Source organism: Chelonoidis abingdonii, chromosome 16, assembly GCF_003597395.2.
Source record: "Chelonoidis abingdonii isolate Lonesome George chromosome 16, CheloAbing_2.0, whole genome shotgun sequence".
Taxonomy (NCBI): Eukaryota; Metazoa; Chordata; order Testudines; family Testudinidae; genus Chelonoidis; species Chelonoidis abingdonii.
In genome coordinates, this window is record NC_133784.1 from 10,991,636 (window position 1) to 11,005,213 (window position 13,578).

The following is a 13,578-nucleotide window of genomic DNA, read 5'->3' on the forward strand; positions in this document are numbered from 1 at the left end:
GCTGGGAATGTGTTCACGATTCGTGTTGATCACTGAATCAGTTGATCATTTGCACACACAAGGACTGATTCTCATGTACATTGAGGTCACTTTGTGCAGCCAGGATAGGATCCAGAGGCCTTACTGTAAATGAAAATATTAGTCTGTATGGCTCAGATCCTTGAAGGTATATAGGCTCATTTTTAACTTTGAGGATCTGGACCTACATTGTTTGCAAACTGGCTTTATATGATTATTTGCTATTCCTGATTCACTCTTCATGTAGTGTGATTGGCCACCTGAGTCAGATGGCGTTGTTTCTATTTTCTGATTGGACAACCTCAGCTTTATAAAGGGGAGTCTTGTCTCTAGTTCTGATCGCATTTTTGGTTACTTACTAGTAATTCTTTGATGGACCTTTTGGACAAAAAATAAAAGAGCTTTTCAACACGTCTGCCAGAGCATTCTTAGCACAAATACTCCTGGACTAGACAAGGTCGGTTATTCATTAGCAGAAATGGGAAGTGTACCCAGAGAATACTGGTTCTTTTCCCCTTTTCTAGCTACAAGACGTAAAGGTGGGGATAGTACCTGCATGGCCCCTTGTGGTTGAGATTGGCACTGCAGGTGTGCCTCTTGATTTCCCCTGACTAGGGCAGGGATAGGTTCACTTTAACAGGTGGGGAGGAGGAGAAGCCAATGTGCACTAACAAGACCATGTTCTCTTTTAATACGGCTTGAGAACAGATGCAATTACAGCAAACAAGGTCCTCAGCACAGGACCCTGGTTCAGAGCTCCCAAATATAACACCACGTCTTTGAGTTTATAGGAGCCTCGAAGAACCCATTGCGGTCTGCATGGCTTCTACTCCCCGCTCTCTCACGCAACTTCCTTTTCCTGTGTATCCAGCCCATCCCTAGGGTGGTGCAGGGTGTCCTTGATTACATCCCGAGGGGTAGTACTGCATCACGCCAGACACACATAGTCACTGGGCCCTGGTTTTGTTACCGTTGAGCATGTGAAGGGTGAAACCAGATGTTTTGATTGACCTGAATTGAAGAAAAAAATCACTTTTTCCATGTGAGACAATTTTTGAGCCTGTGACTTTTCCCTCCCAATCTGGGATGGGAAAATTTTTTGAACTCTTGAAAATATTCCCAGGAAGGGAAAACCATTTCCTGCCCAGCTCTGGGCCTTATGTCCCAACAAACATGTAGGGCTAGGGACCAAAGTGAGCCTCAAAGGTGCCGAACCCTAGATGAGAACACCCTATAAAAAATCACTCTGCAGCTGAAATTGGGATAGATGTCCTCTTGGTCAACACACTGGAGATTGAACCAGGAACATCCCAAGTAACAAACTCATGCCCTAGTGCTTAGCTTGTCCCTGGTAACCTGAATTCTAGGGTGTAGCTACCATGCCCCATCATGCCTCATTCATAGCGTCACACTGGATAATCTTTCCCCTGCAAAACCTCCCGAGCTGGAGCATACCAAAGCCCAAGTAGGTGTCAGGGTGAGACACTAGCATGAGCAGGCTAGGAGGCAGGCTGGGCCCCTTTCCACTGTTGCCACTACTCTGGATTTGGCACCATCTGTAATATACAAGCACACGAGCATCCGGCTTTTCCTGGCTCACAGGTTGTTCTGTCTTTGTGTGTGTGTGGCTGGGAGCAGGCTCCCACTCCAATTGAATGAGCCAAATTATCCCTGTTCCTATGGAGCTGTAATGGGAGCAGGGGAGAGAAGAGTGTGCACAAGGCAGCTGTAATTTGGCTGCAGGCACCAGCGAGTGCACAAGTTGGCTGTGTGAGTCAGATCTGCCTAAGGCAATCAGGACCCTTGAATGGGGGCAGGGCTAAGGTGGGACTATAGTTCTGCAGACCAGCAAACACCATAAGGCCCCCGGGGGAGAAGCACTGCTGACATCTTTTTAAAGGGATAGCAAATCCAAGGCTTGGGGACTTAGCTAAGCACACACAAATCCCACTCTCACGGATGTGGCAGAGCTCTGCCCAGGTGTCTGCAGAGCTCTTGTGGTGGTCCCTAAGCTTCTGGCAGGCCCTGTCTGCAGCACTGGAGTCTGGTTTGCAGCTGTACAGGGATGGGATGGGGGATCCAGAACGAGTCTCTACAGCCTGTAGAGAACAACTGAGATGAGCTCAGTTGGTCTTCTTGGGCTTGGCCAAGCTACTTGGCTTGTTTTGGGCTCATCTGGTATAGCTTGCCTCAGGGTCTCAGCTGGGGCAATGCATGGACCGCAGCCCAGCCAGCAGATGGGAAGGACTCTGCTGAGTGCTTTAGTCCACACGTATGTCAGGCTGCCAGATACAGAGCAGTTCTCTGGCAACGGAGCATTAGAGCTGCTGTCCTCTTCCCCTGGGGGTTTCCAAGGGGTCAGAGATCCAGAGGTGAATCTGGGGGAAGACATCAACCCTTTAGCTGAGCACAGCACAGCTATTCCCAAGCATTTCTTTACTCAAGCACCACCAACCACCCCTAGAGAGACCCTCTGCTCCCTGGGCGGGAGTCATGTTGTAGTGTTCGTGCCCATGCTAGAGGTGGATGTAGTGGTCATGGGTGATGGCCAAGAGCCACTGTTTAGATGGGCCACCAGAGGGCATTATGGGAAATCTATAGATGCTCTAGGCTGGCAGGAACTAAAGGTCACTCAGTGCCTAACACTCATTGGGATGGCCCTGCTGTGCCATGGCTCAGAGCTGGTGAGAAGGAGACAGGACTACAGCTTTGCACCTTTCCTCAATGTTGCCCAAGGTCCGTGACACAGGGCTGACCATTCTTTTTGAAGGGGCAACGTGCACCTCCTCTGCATGCAACAGGAAGCAAAAGGAAGGACTGTGCCTCCGGCAGCCAGGAGGCTCTCCAGTGCCCCCAGCCCAGGGCTGTCCTTTAAAGGCAAGAACTAGCCCCACCAATTCAGGAATAGTGGTGAAGTGCCCAAAGAATGAGTTGGAATGGATGTAGGAATTGCTTGTGCCACCTGTGAGTGGAATTGTACAACAGCCCCAGGTTCCTATGACTAGTGTAATGGCAGGAGTCAACAGGTGGAGCTGTTACACGCAGTCTTACCAGTTCTTTTCCTTACTGTGGGAGCATGAGTCAGTCTTTGAACAAATGCTTTAATTATTAGTTTTGTGATCCAGTTGATTTTGAGTGGAGCTGTTGCAAATAGCAGGAGAGTTTGCCCCTTGTCTTAACCTTACTAGTGAATCTCTGCAACAGTTCTTGAGGCAGAGTTGCTCCCTGGGAACTGGGCATTGGAGTTTGGCTGATGTCCCTTAAAGAGGAGATTGCCTGATGTGGTTTGTGACCACCTCTGTTCCAGGGCTTATGTATGTAATGTACATAAATAAGTTACAGTAGTAAAATACACACAGTTCACATCACTGATTTCTCATCCAATGGGGAGCCAGTCAGCAAGACCTACTCCTCTGCTATTACATGGCAAAGAGACAACAATAGTTTGTTTGATGTCCTGATGCCAGGAAGGGATGGAACACTAAGGACTGGCATATTTAAGTCTGGATTTGGGCAAATGCATCAGACAGCACTGACAAAGGCAGGAGAGCCTTTTAATTACAGCTGGGCTAGTTGTTCATGGTGAATAAATGATCAGATAGGGGTAGCCCTTTTCTCAGCTTGCTCTGAGATTGGTTTTCTCAGGCCCATGGAGGGTCGTGAGGAAAAGCGAGGGGATTCTGAGTGGTGGAGAAGTTCTGAACAGTGAGGAGCAGCAGGAATAGGAGATGGATTCTGAGCATGGAAAGGGGAAGGTTCAGGGATGGGTGGATCAGAGACTACAGGGAGGTGGTTAGTGGAGTGGGGGGATGGATGAGGGGAAGTGGGAGGGTTCTGAAAAAGAGGTGTAGGTGGATTGGGTGGCACCCAGGAACTGATGGGACCATGCTCAGAGCCAGGAGGGGGATGGGTGGGTGTGATAGGGTGTTCATCTCCACACTAGCCCAGAAGGGGTTAATGAGGCTGGCAGTTAACTGGATAGGCTGCAGCTGAGAGGAATTAGGTGGCCTAAGTAATCTCCTGAATCAGTGGTTCTCAAACTTTTTTTTTTCCCCAGATCACTTGAAAATTGCTGATGGTTTAAGTGGACCACCTAATGATCTTTCCAAATGTTGTTTGTACCGTTAGCTAACTGTTATAAAGCATTTTGGATAAAATCACTATATAAAATTTTTTAATAATAATTAATTTTTTTGTTCTACAAATAAAAGCACGCAACTCATATTTTAATATTAGTAGTCCTACCTTTCTAATGCGATGGATGTGCCCTCTCTCCCCCACCACAGCAGCCCCTGAGCTGGGGCTGGGAAGGAGTGGGGGTCTCCCCCCTGCCACAGCAGCCAGAGAGCTGAGGCTGGGGAGGGCCATCTCTCCCTGGCAGCCGCACCACTTTCTCTAGCCGCCACAGCCCTGCATGTCCCAAATCTGCCACCCCCTCTTCTCACTCCACTGCCTCCTCCCACCTACCCCTATTCCCCCCAAGGCACCTTACATGTGCATCTTCTCCAGGGTCCAGGCACCTAATTAGTGTGTAGCTCGTGTGTGGCTGCCAGGTGCATACCTTAGAGGGAACTATCTGTGGACCACCTGAATGGAGCTCATGGACCACTAGTGGTCTGCAGGCCACAGTTTGAGAACCTCTGCCCTCACTGATGGTGGAGCTGGCAGGGCTAGGATAAAGCCAGGAAACTGACAGCAGAAAGGAGACTGCAGTGAGGGAGCCTACAGCCACTCTTTAGACATAAGAGGGGGAAGGAGGGAAACCTTGAGGAGAGGGTGTAGGAAAAAGTTTGGGAAGATGGCAGCAAGGGGTAAGATGGTGCAGACGTTGGCTGTTGATTAGAAGGTCCCTGAGCTGGAATCTGGAGTAGAGGGTAGGCCCTGGTTTTGCTTTGAGCAACTGTGGGAGTGGCACGGTCTGGACAGTGTATGGGAAGACGGCCAGAGGCAGTGTATACAGAGAGATTTTGATACCTCTGGAAGGGGAGGACTAGAGTGACCTGGCTAGAGGGCTGTCATGAAAATAGAGCACACTGTAGAGCAGGGGCAGGGCACATGAGCAAGTGGCAGAAAGGGGCATCAGACCTGGAGGGAGCTACTCCCCCAAGAAACCAGAAGGAGGGGCCCTGGACGTGAACGTACCCCGTGACAGTGGGGCTGGCAGGTTACATGAGGAGTGTTAGCTAGTGAGTGGATGTATGACCCGGGGAAGTGGTAGGACAGGAGATGGGTCAATGAGTGAGTGAGCGTGAGGGAACTTGTTTTGCGAGTGAATTGGGAAGGCTGGGGGAAGTCCCAGAGCAAGAAGGCTTAGATCTCTGCTCCCTCTGCAGGGGAAAAGCCAGCTGGGGCCAGCCTCATCTACATGAATGATTGTATTGCTCGCCCCTAGTTCCGCACATTGTGTTTTGGTGACTTAGCTGGAATTTGTCTATGGCCTGATTGTATCAATACTAACAGATTGTTACTGTCATTGTTTGCATGAGAGGGCGTAGGAATTGGGCAAGACATGCCCTGGGGAAAGTGGGTCACCCTGAGCATACATGAGGTGGGCTCTGTTTTGGGAACAGGATTCAAATTCAACATGAGAGGTTGGAGAACTCTGTTGATAAGCCAAGGTGTGCTATTCCAAGGAGCAGGGACTTTGGCTTGAGGCCCTGCTTTGCTCCAGATTCCTGCTTGGAAGTTTTGAGCCCCATGTGGAGTGATTTTGGGGGACCAGACTGGCAGCATTGGCACAAGGCTTCCTTTGGACTAGGCCTGCATGGAGCAATGATGGTAGTACAGAGCTGGCTTTACAGTGAGTTCCAGCTGGAAGACAGAGCTGGCTGCCCAGTGCCCTGACAGGCAGTGATGGTGCTGAGCTGACTTTGCTGTGGGAATCAATCAGAGCAGCTGCAAGCAGAGATGTGGTCACAGAACTGGCCCAGGGAGAGACCCATGGGAGTGACTCTGGAACCTGGTGGATTTCTCTGGTCTAGGCAGATGGGGAGGCAAATCACCTCCTGACAGCTGCCAGTCGAACTGGACCAGTGAGTGGGGTTTAAGGTGGGGGTGGGGATACTGTTGTGTGACTAAGTTTTGGACCTCAACAAACCAAACAGTTAATCCTTGGAGCTGTGGGGTTGATGCGGTGAGGGTGTTCAACTCTGTTGTATCTAAATAGATATCTCGCTATCCTGCTCTTTTTGCTTGGTTATTCCACCCCCTACCTCCAATTTGCCTTCAGTAAGACTTGAGCACTGGCTCCTAGTTAAGCACATGCTTTGGTGAATCAGGGCATTAATATAAAGCCAATATTGGGCTGGATTTTCAGGGGAGCTGAGAACCCCCAGTTCCCACTGACTTCAGTGGGAGCTTGCTCAGCCCTTTGACAATCAGGCTCGACTCTCAGAGCAAGGAGGTGCTTGCGGTAAAGTCATTGGTTTGCAGTGCAGGAAGGCTGGAGTCATTTCGCAGCACTGGAACTGGCTCCCACGGTACGCTTGGGCAAATTACTTAGGGCAGGGGTGGCCAACCTGTGGCTCCGGAGCCACATGCGGCTCTTCAGAAGTTAAGATGAAGCTTCTTGTATAGGCACCAACTCCGAGGCTGGAGCTACAGGTGCCAACTTTCCAATGTGCTGGGGAGTGCTCATTGTTCAACCCCTGGCTCTACCACAGGCCCTGCCCCCACTCCACCCCTTCCTGCCCCCTCCTCCGCCCCAGAGCCTCCTACATGCTATGAAACAGCTGATCAGGAGGTGTGGGGAAGGTGCTGGCAGCAGGGGGAAGGAACTGATGGGGGGCTGCTGATGTATTACTGTGGCTCTTTAGCAACGTGCATTGGTAAATTCTTGCTCCTTCTCAGGCTCAGGTTGGACACCCCTGGCTTAGAGCATCCACAATAGCAGCGCACTGTGGGTAGCTGTCCTACTGGTCACAGGGTGCTTTGGAATGCTTCCTGGGGGGCAGGTACAGCATCACATGATGCAAGTTTCTCAATCCCATTGTTCCATGGACATCCTACTAGATTGCCAGCCACGTTGCTACTGGCCTGGTAACCTGCAAGCCATCCGTCTGTGTCAAAAAGCATGACCTCTATTGAGTATTGTGGCCTAGAAAGAGCATTTTAACACTGAGCCACAGGAATGTTTATTGCTGTAGCATACTGAGCCTGGCATTGTTTGTTTGCACCTTGCTATCACCCTTGTAATGATTGCTCTGAGGGCTCCACTGTAACAATGCACACACATCTATTGCTATTCAGCATAGAGTCTCAGAGTGGGAAGGGACCTCAGGAGGTCATATAGTCCAACCCCCTTGCTCAAGACAGGGCCAATCTCCAGACAGATTTTTGCCCCCAGATCCTCAAGTGGCACTCTTAAGGATTAAATTCACAACCCTGGGTTTAGCAGGCTAATGCTCAAACCACTGAGCTATCCCTCCCCCATGAAAGTGAAGTGCCCACACAGGGACTTGAACCTTGGACCCACAGATTAAGAGCCTGATGAGCTGCCAACTGAGCTAGCTATTGTTGGGGAACATTAGCAGCAGCCACTGTGTGATGGAGAATAATGAAGATAAATTCAGTTTCCAAAGTAGATTTGTATTCCACACCCATGCAAACATACCTATGTAATGCTGAGGGAAACTTCATACATGCAGGGGAAAGTAACCTTAAAGATGGGGGATGGAACAGGGAATTTACAAGAACATACACTAAAGAGACTCTCTCAGCTGGGTGTATGTGTGGCTGTCACCGTGTTCAATCTCCAGGGAAGGAGTGCCTTGGGTACTGCTGTGACCCTGGAAGATATGTGGAAAGAGAGGAGAGAGAGAGAAAGTAGGAAGGTCCTGAAAGGTTGTTTCTTTTCTAATTAAACTTTGTATGACTGGAGAAGGTAAAGCTATCATGAAAACTGTTTTTTTTTTTAACACACAAAGCTTACCGCAGGAGAATTAAATCTCCTTTCTTCAAAACTTGTACCCATTTCCCTCCTTCCATCGGTAACTTAACCATGCACAGTTTACATCTATATGAAAAAGTGAAAGTTAGTGGTATCTGCTTTTACTTGTCTAAGGAAAGTTTTAATTCTGTTTCTTTTCATTCTTCCTTAAAACCATGCCCTCTCTTCCCACAGCTGAAGGCTAAGGACCCTCACCCCCACCTTAACTGGTCCCCCTCCCCAACCCATATACCACCACCTGACCCCAGCCTCCACCCTGACTGCACCCCCACCAGTCTCCCACTCATACACCACGTGACCCCAGCCCTCTCCTTTTAGAAGCAGCAGGACTACAGGCTCTGCACCAGAGTGAGTATTTGCCTCCCTTGCCTTCTGCTATGCCTGTACCAGGTCTTTGATTATTTTACAGGGCACGGCTGTGTGTCTCTAGCATAGCCCTTCCCCTCCAGGCCCCAAGCAAGTCTTTGAGGCTGGAGCGGATCTGTGCCTGCACAGCTTCTTCTGCCCACACACCCAGGAGATCTACCACCTCCCATAAAGGACCATGTTTGCTGCACAGACTCGGGATGCTCAGCTGGGCAGTTGCTCTGTGGGCTTTCCACACCAAGATAAGGCAAGTTCAAAACTTCCTGGAGTTTTAACCCTTCCTGAGGAGGGTGTTCACCTGTGTACGTGGCTGCAGGGCAGTGGAGTTCAAAACAGTGGTCTCGGTGGGCATTGTGGGACACCTCCTGGAGGCCAGTTACGTCGACATAAGCCATGCCATGTCTACACTGATGCTGCGTCACTCTAACTATGTCACCCTAAGAGGTGAGTTAAGTGGTGGGAGGAGCATTGCAGGGTGCATACCTCCATAGTTAGGTAGATGCAAGCTGCCTTATGTCAGCTTAACTTTGTAGTGTAGACAAGCCTTAAGCCAACAAGGCAGTGGGCCAGAGAGCAAGTGTGTGAGCATGACTGTAGTCCAGGAGCTAGGGCACCCTGTCCCTAGGAGGTGAGACCCCGGGTGCAGTCCCTCTTCTCCAATCATTCTTTAATTAGTTATTCACCATGGAACAGCTTCAGCAGGAGAGACTGAGGGATCCCCACCTCAGAGTACCCCACAGACTGGTGGTTAGAGTCCTTGTCTGAGGGGCTGGAGATTCCTGATCAAATCCCTTCTTCCCTTTAGGCAGAGCAGGGAAGTGAACCTGGGCCTCATGGCTGAGGTGAATGCACTAACTAGTGGACTAAAAGTTATAGGGTGAGCACCCCCTGGATTTAGAATGGGACCTTATCAGATTGGGTTTCACAGGGAGGTTTGGTGGAGAAACACCTCTCTTGCCCTGGTTCATGAATCACTCTGGGGCTAGGGTGCCTAGGGAGACAGCAGTTCTCATGCCCAGAAGCAGAAATGGAAGCACTGAGGGACCTTTCACTGTAGAAACTTAGGCACCTAGAGGATTAGGCAGCAGCCAAGTGGGAGTATTGTGGATCCTAAAACTGGGACCTGGGCACTTCAATGTGGGGTGTGGGGGCCTGTGTACCTTTGCAGGTCAGTAGTGTAAATCCTCTGTTCCTGTGGCACAAGGCCTTGTAACTAAGTTACTAAGGGGCAGCTCCCCCTGTTCTACCTTGATCATCCCGTTCTGAACCTGCAACCCTTCTCCTTTGCCTTTATTTTTTTCTACCTCATTGTTCTTCTGGGAAAGGTTCTGGCCTGACAACTGAGGGGACTGAAGTCCATCCCGCATGCAGCGAATAGGTACAGCCATGATTCAATCTACCTACACACATGCTTCAGGCAAGCCAGGGTTGGATAGAAAGTTAGGGTAAAACTTTTCATCCAGCTCTAGCCACAATTCCAAATCCCTCTGTAAAATGTTACAGCAGCAGCAAACGGGGCAAAAAATAATTGTCTTGAGGACATTGTGTCTTAAAGCTCTCCCATTAGCTAAGAAATATTGTGGCTCAAAACTGGTGGTATTTGGATGACCTTCCTCTTGCTGTTCCTCCAGCTGATCCTAATACTCGACTCTAGTCTAAACAGAGGTCACTATCAGCAATAAGAAACTTTCAAGTGCTATTACTCCATTGCCAGCATCTGGATTGCTACTTGAGGGATCCAATGTAATTTTAAAGGTACTAAATTGAAACAAAATCAGTCCGTTGATGGCCCTGCCCATGGTACCTTTAAATTTGGTATCCTATTCATTTGGGGAGAATGAAATTATCCTATTCATTAGAGGCAGATGCTGGAGATGAATGGGTCAGCATGTTGCACAAATGGCATTAATTAAACCCTCATGAGCACAGACAATATCCCAGCAGGAAACAGGAGAAGACAGAAAAGTTTAATTTAAATATGGCAATAATAACAGGACTACTGGCTGGCTAGGATTGCTGGCACCAGCTGAGTGCTTTTTTGCAGGGCGGTTTAAAGAACAATTATTATTAAAGTTGCCCCAACCAAGATTAGAGCCAAGTTGCACTGGGAGCTACATGCACAAATGGTATGAGACAGTCCCTGCCTTGAACAGCTTACATCTAAATAAGCAAGGCAGGTAAAGGAGGAGACATGACAGTATAATTATCCACAGTTTACAGCTGGACTTAAGGGAAAGTCAGACTAGACATTTCAAAAGCAGCTGTGTTACACAGGAGCCAAGGGTGAGATTTATTAAAGTATTTAGGCACAGACCTTGTTAGGCACCTGATGATGCAGACAGGTACTTGATGGGCTGTACAAAGCACTTAAGTGAGTTGCCTATCCTGGATGCTGTTTCTTGTGAGTAGATTCCTTTATTGTAAACAGTCTTGCTACTGATGGGCCCAAACCAAATCTTTGCAATGGGACAGCCCCAGACTTTTGGGACCAGGAGTTTGGGATCTGAACCCTTATTCAGATCTGAATTTCATAGCTGGTCCCAGTGGGTGAGATTCTGGGCATCACAGAGGCACAGCACAGGGCTCGCTATTCAGGGAGTGGGGAAGCTACGGTGGTTTTAAGTCCCTTTGTGCCCTTCTAGTTCTGGCCTGTTATTGGTGATAAAATGTTCCCTGGTGTAACTTATGCAGCCCATCTCCTCCCACCCCTAACAGGTCCTTTTCTATCCCTGGAATTCTGGGGTTAGTTACAGCTGTCTGAGCCCTACCTGCTCCAGAAGGATTCTCCTGCATACAGTGTATAGGGGCTGTAGCTGTAGGGAAATGTTCTGAAGGGGTTGAGCCAACATTTTGGACCCATACACCCCCAAACTTTGTGAGTGGGAGGAGGGGTACAAAATTTGGCTCTACAATAACAACTTGATTTTAAATAGAGCTTTTCACCTGTCGCTCTCTCAGCGCTTTAAGCACAGTAAGCTCATTAGCCCCATTTTACGTATGGGGAAACTGAGGGACATGACTTACAGAAGATGACCCAGCAGGCCAGAGAACTCAGGTCTGCTGATTCCCTGTCCAGTATGCTGCCTCTGTTTATTACACCATTTTCTTTTCCTTACAACAAGCTGTTTTCCTAATGCAGCTGTAGGAACGTGCTTTCACAAAGAGGTTAAAGTTGTGATAGCCACAAACTGAATGACATCAGTATCCATAAAAAAAACAACCATTTCAGGGCACTAATTTCATCAGCAAGCTAATTGCAACTATTGCATCTCAGAACATTTCCAGCCATCTGCAGGAAGGGAATGTCCTAGTGCTCAAAAGGCATCATGTATTTATGATTGTGTCTTGGTGACAAGTAAGTCTGCAGTAGGGAGTTTTGGAAGTCATGAGCGTATTCACTGAACACAGCCCTCTCCTTCGTCAATCTAAGGTACTTGAATGATCCCCATTACCATAGCATCTGAGCACCTCTCAGCCTGCAATTTGTTATCTTCTCAATACCCTTCTGAGGCATTATCTCCATGTTACAGATGGGAAAGCTGAGGCACAGAAGATTAAATTCATTCCCTGTTGGGGAAGCTTTTGCCATTGAATTCAGTGTTGCTCAGAGGCTATGTGACTACCCCAGGTCACAAATGCCCATCCTCACTTTTCATGACCCCAACTAAGTTTCCATTTCCCAAGCATCTCTTCATCAGAACAGAGAATAAGGTCAAGGAGTAAATGGAACAGGATGAAGAGACACCCACACCCACAGGTGGTCTCCCCATGTCAGGGCTGAGACAGTTAAAGGGCAGTGTGGCGGAAGCTTGCACTGCCACTGCCTATGTTGTATCTGAACTGAGGCTAAATGGAGAACTTTATTCTCTAGAGCAGGGTTTCTCAAGCTGGGGTCTGCAAGGGTACTCCAGGGGGTCCATGAGTCATGTCCGGGGGGCTGCCGGCCATGCTGATCAACTCCTCCCCTTCCCTCCCAGTGCCTTCTGCATGCAACGGGGGTCCTCCAGCTGCTAAAGTTTGAAAACCGCTGTTCTAGAGCCATCTCTCTGGCATCTCTTACCAGCACCAAGTTAGGTAAAAGGTAAATATGCTTTTTAAAACTAGCCATTATGGCCGAAGTCCCCAGATAGCGTGGTTGCATGTAGTATTGCAAATGGAGAGTATGCTTATAAAAACTGTCGATGACTTGAAGCTGGGAGGGGTTGCAAGAATTCAAAATGACCTTGACAAATTGGAGAATTTGTCTTAAGCACTAAGATGAAATTCAATAAAGACAGATGCAAAGTACTTCACTTAGGAAGGAAAAAATCAAATACTCAGCTACAAATTGGGGACTAACTGGCTAGGTGATAGTACTGTCAAAAATGAGCTGGGGCTTATAGTGGAACACAAACTGAGTATGAGCCAGCAATTAACATTTTACCAGCAACTAACCAGTGGAACAACTTACCACGGGTCACGGTGGATTCTCCATCACTGGCAATTTTTAAATCAAGAAGAATTATTGTGGGGGAGTTGTCTGGTCTGTGTTACACAGGAGGTCAGACTAGATAATCACAGTGGTCCCTTCTAGCCTTAAACTATGAATCTATGAAATGGCAGCTGTGAAAAAGGCTAATATTCTGGGGTTCATTATCAGGTGTGTCATGTGTAAGACAGAGGAGGTAACTGCTCTGCTGTAACTGGCACTGATGAGGCCTCGGCTGGAGTGCTGTGTCCAGTTTGGGGCACCACACTTCACGAACAAATTGGAGCAAGTCCAGAGAAGAGCAACAAGAATGACAAGAGGCTTAGAAAAGATGACCTATGAGGAAAGTTGAGAGAAGTGGGCATGTTTAGTCTGCAGAAGAGAAGGCTGAGGGAGGAGATGGTAAGTCTTCAAATATTTAAAAGGTTGTGATAAAAACAATAACGAGAAGACCGGTAGCACCTTAAAGACTAACCAATTTATTTGGGCATAAGCTTTTGTGGGTAAAAACCCACTTCTTCAGATGCATCAAGTGAAAATTACAGATGCAGGCATAATTTTCACTCCATGCATCTGAAGAAGTGAGTTTTTTACCCACAAAAGCTTATGCCCAAGTAAATTGGTTAGTCTTTATAGTGCCACTGGACTCCTTGTTGTTTTTGTGGATACAGACTAACATGGCTACCGCTCTGATAAAAATAATCGTGATCAATTGTTGTCCTGGCCATGGTGGGTATGGAGAAGAAGTAAACATTTGCAGCAAGAGAGACTTAGGAAA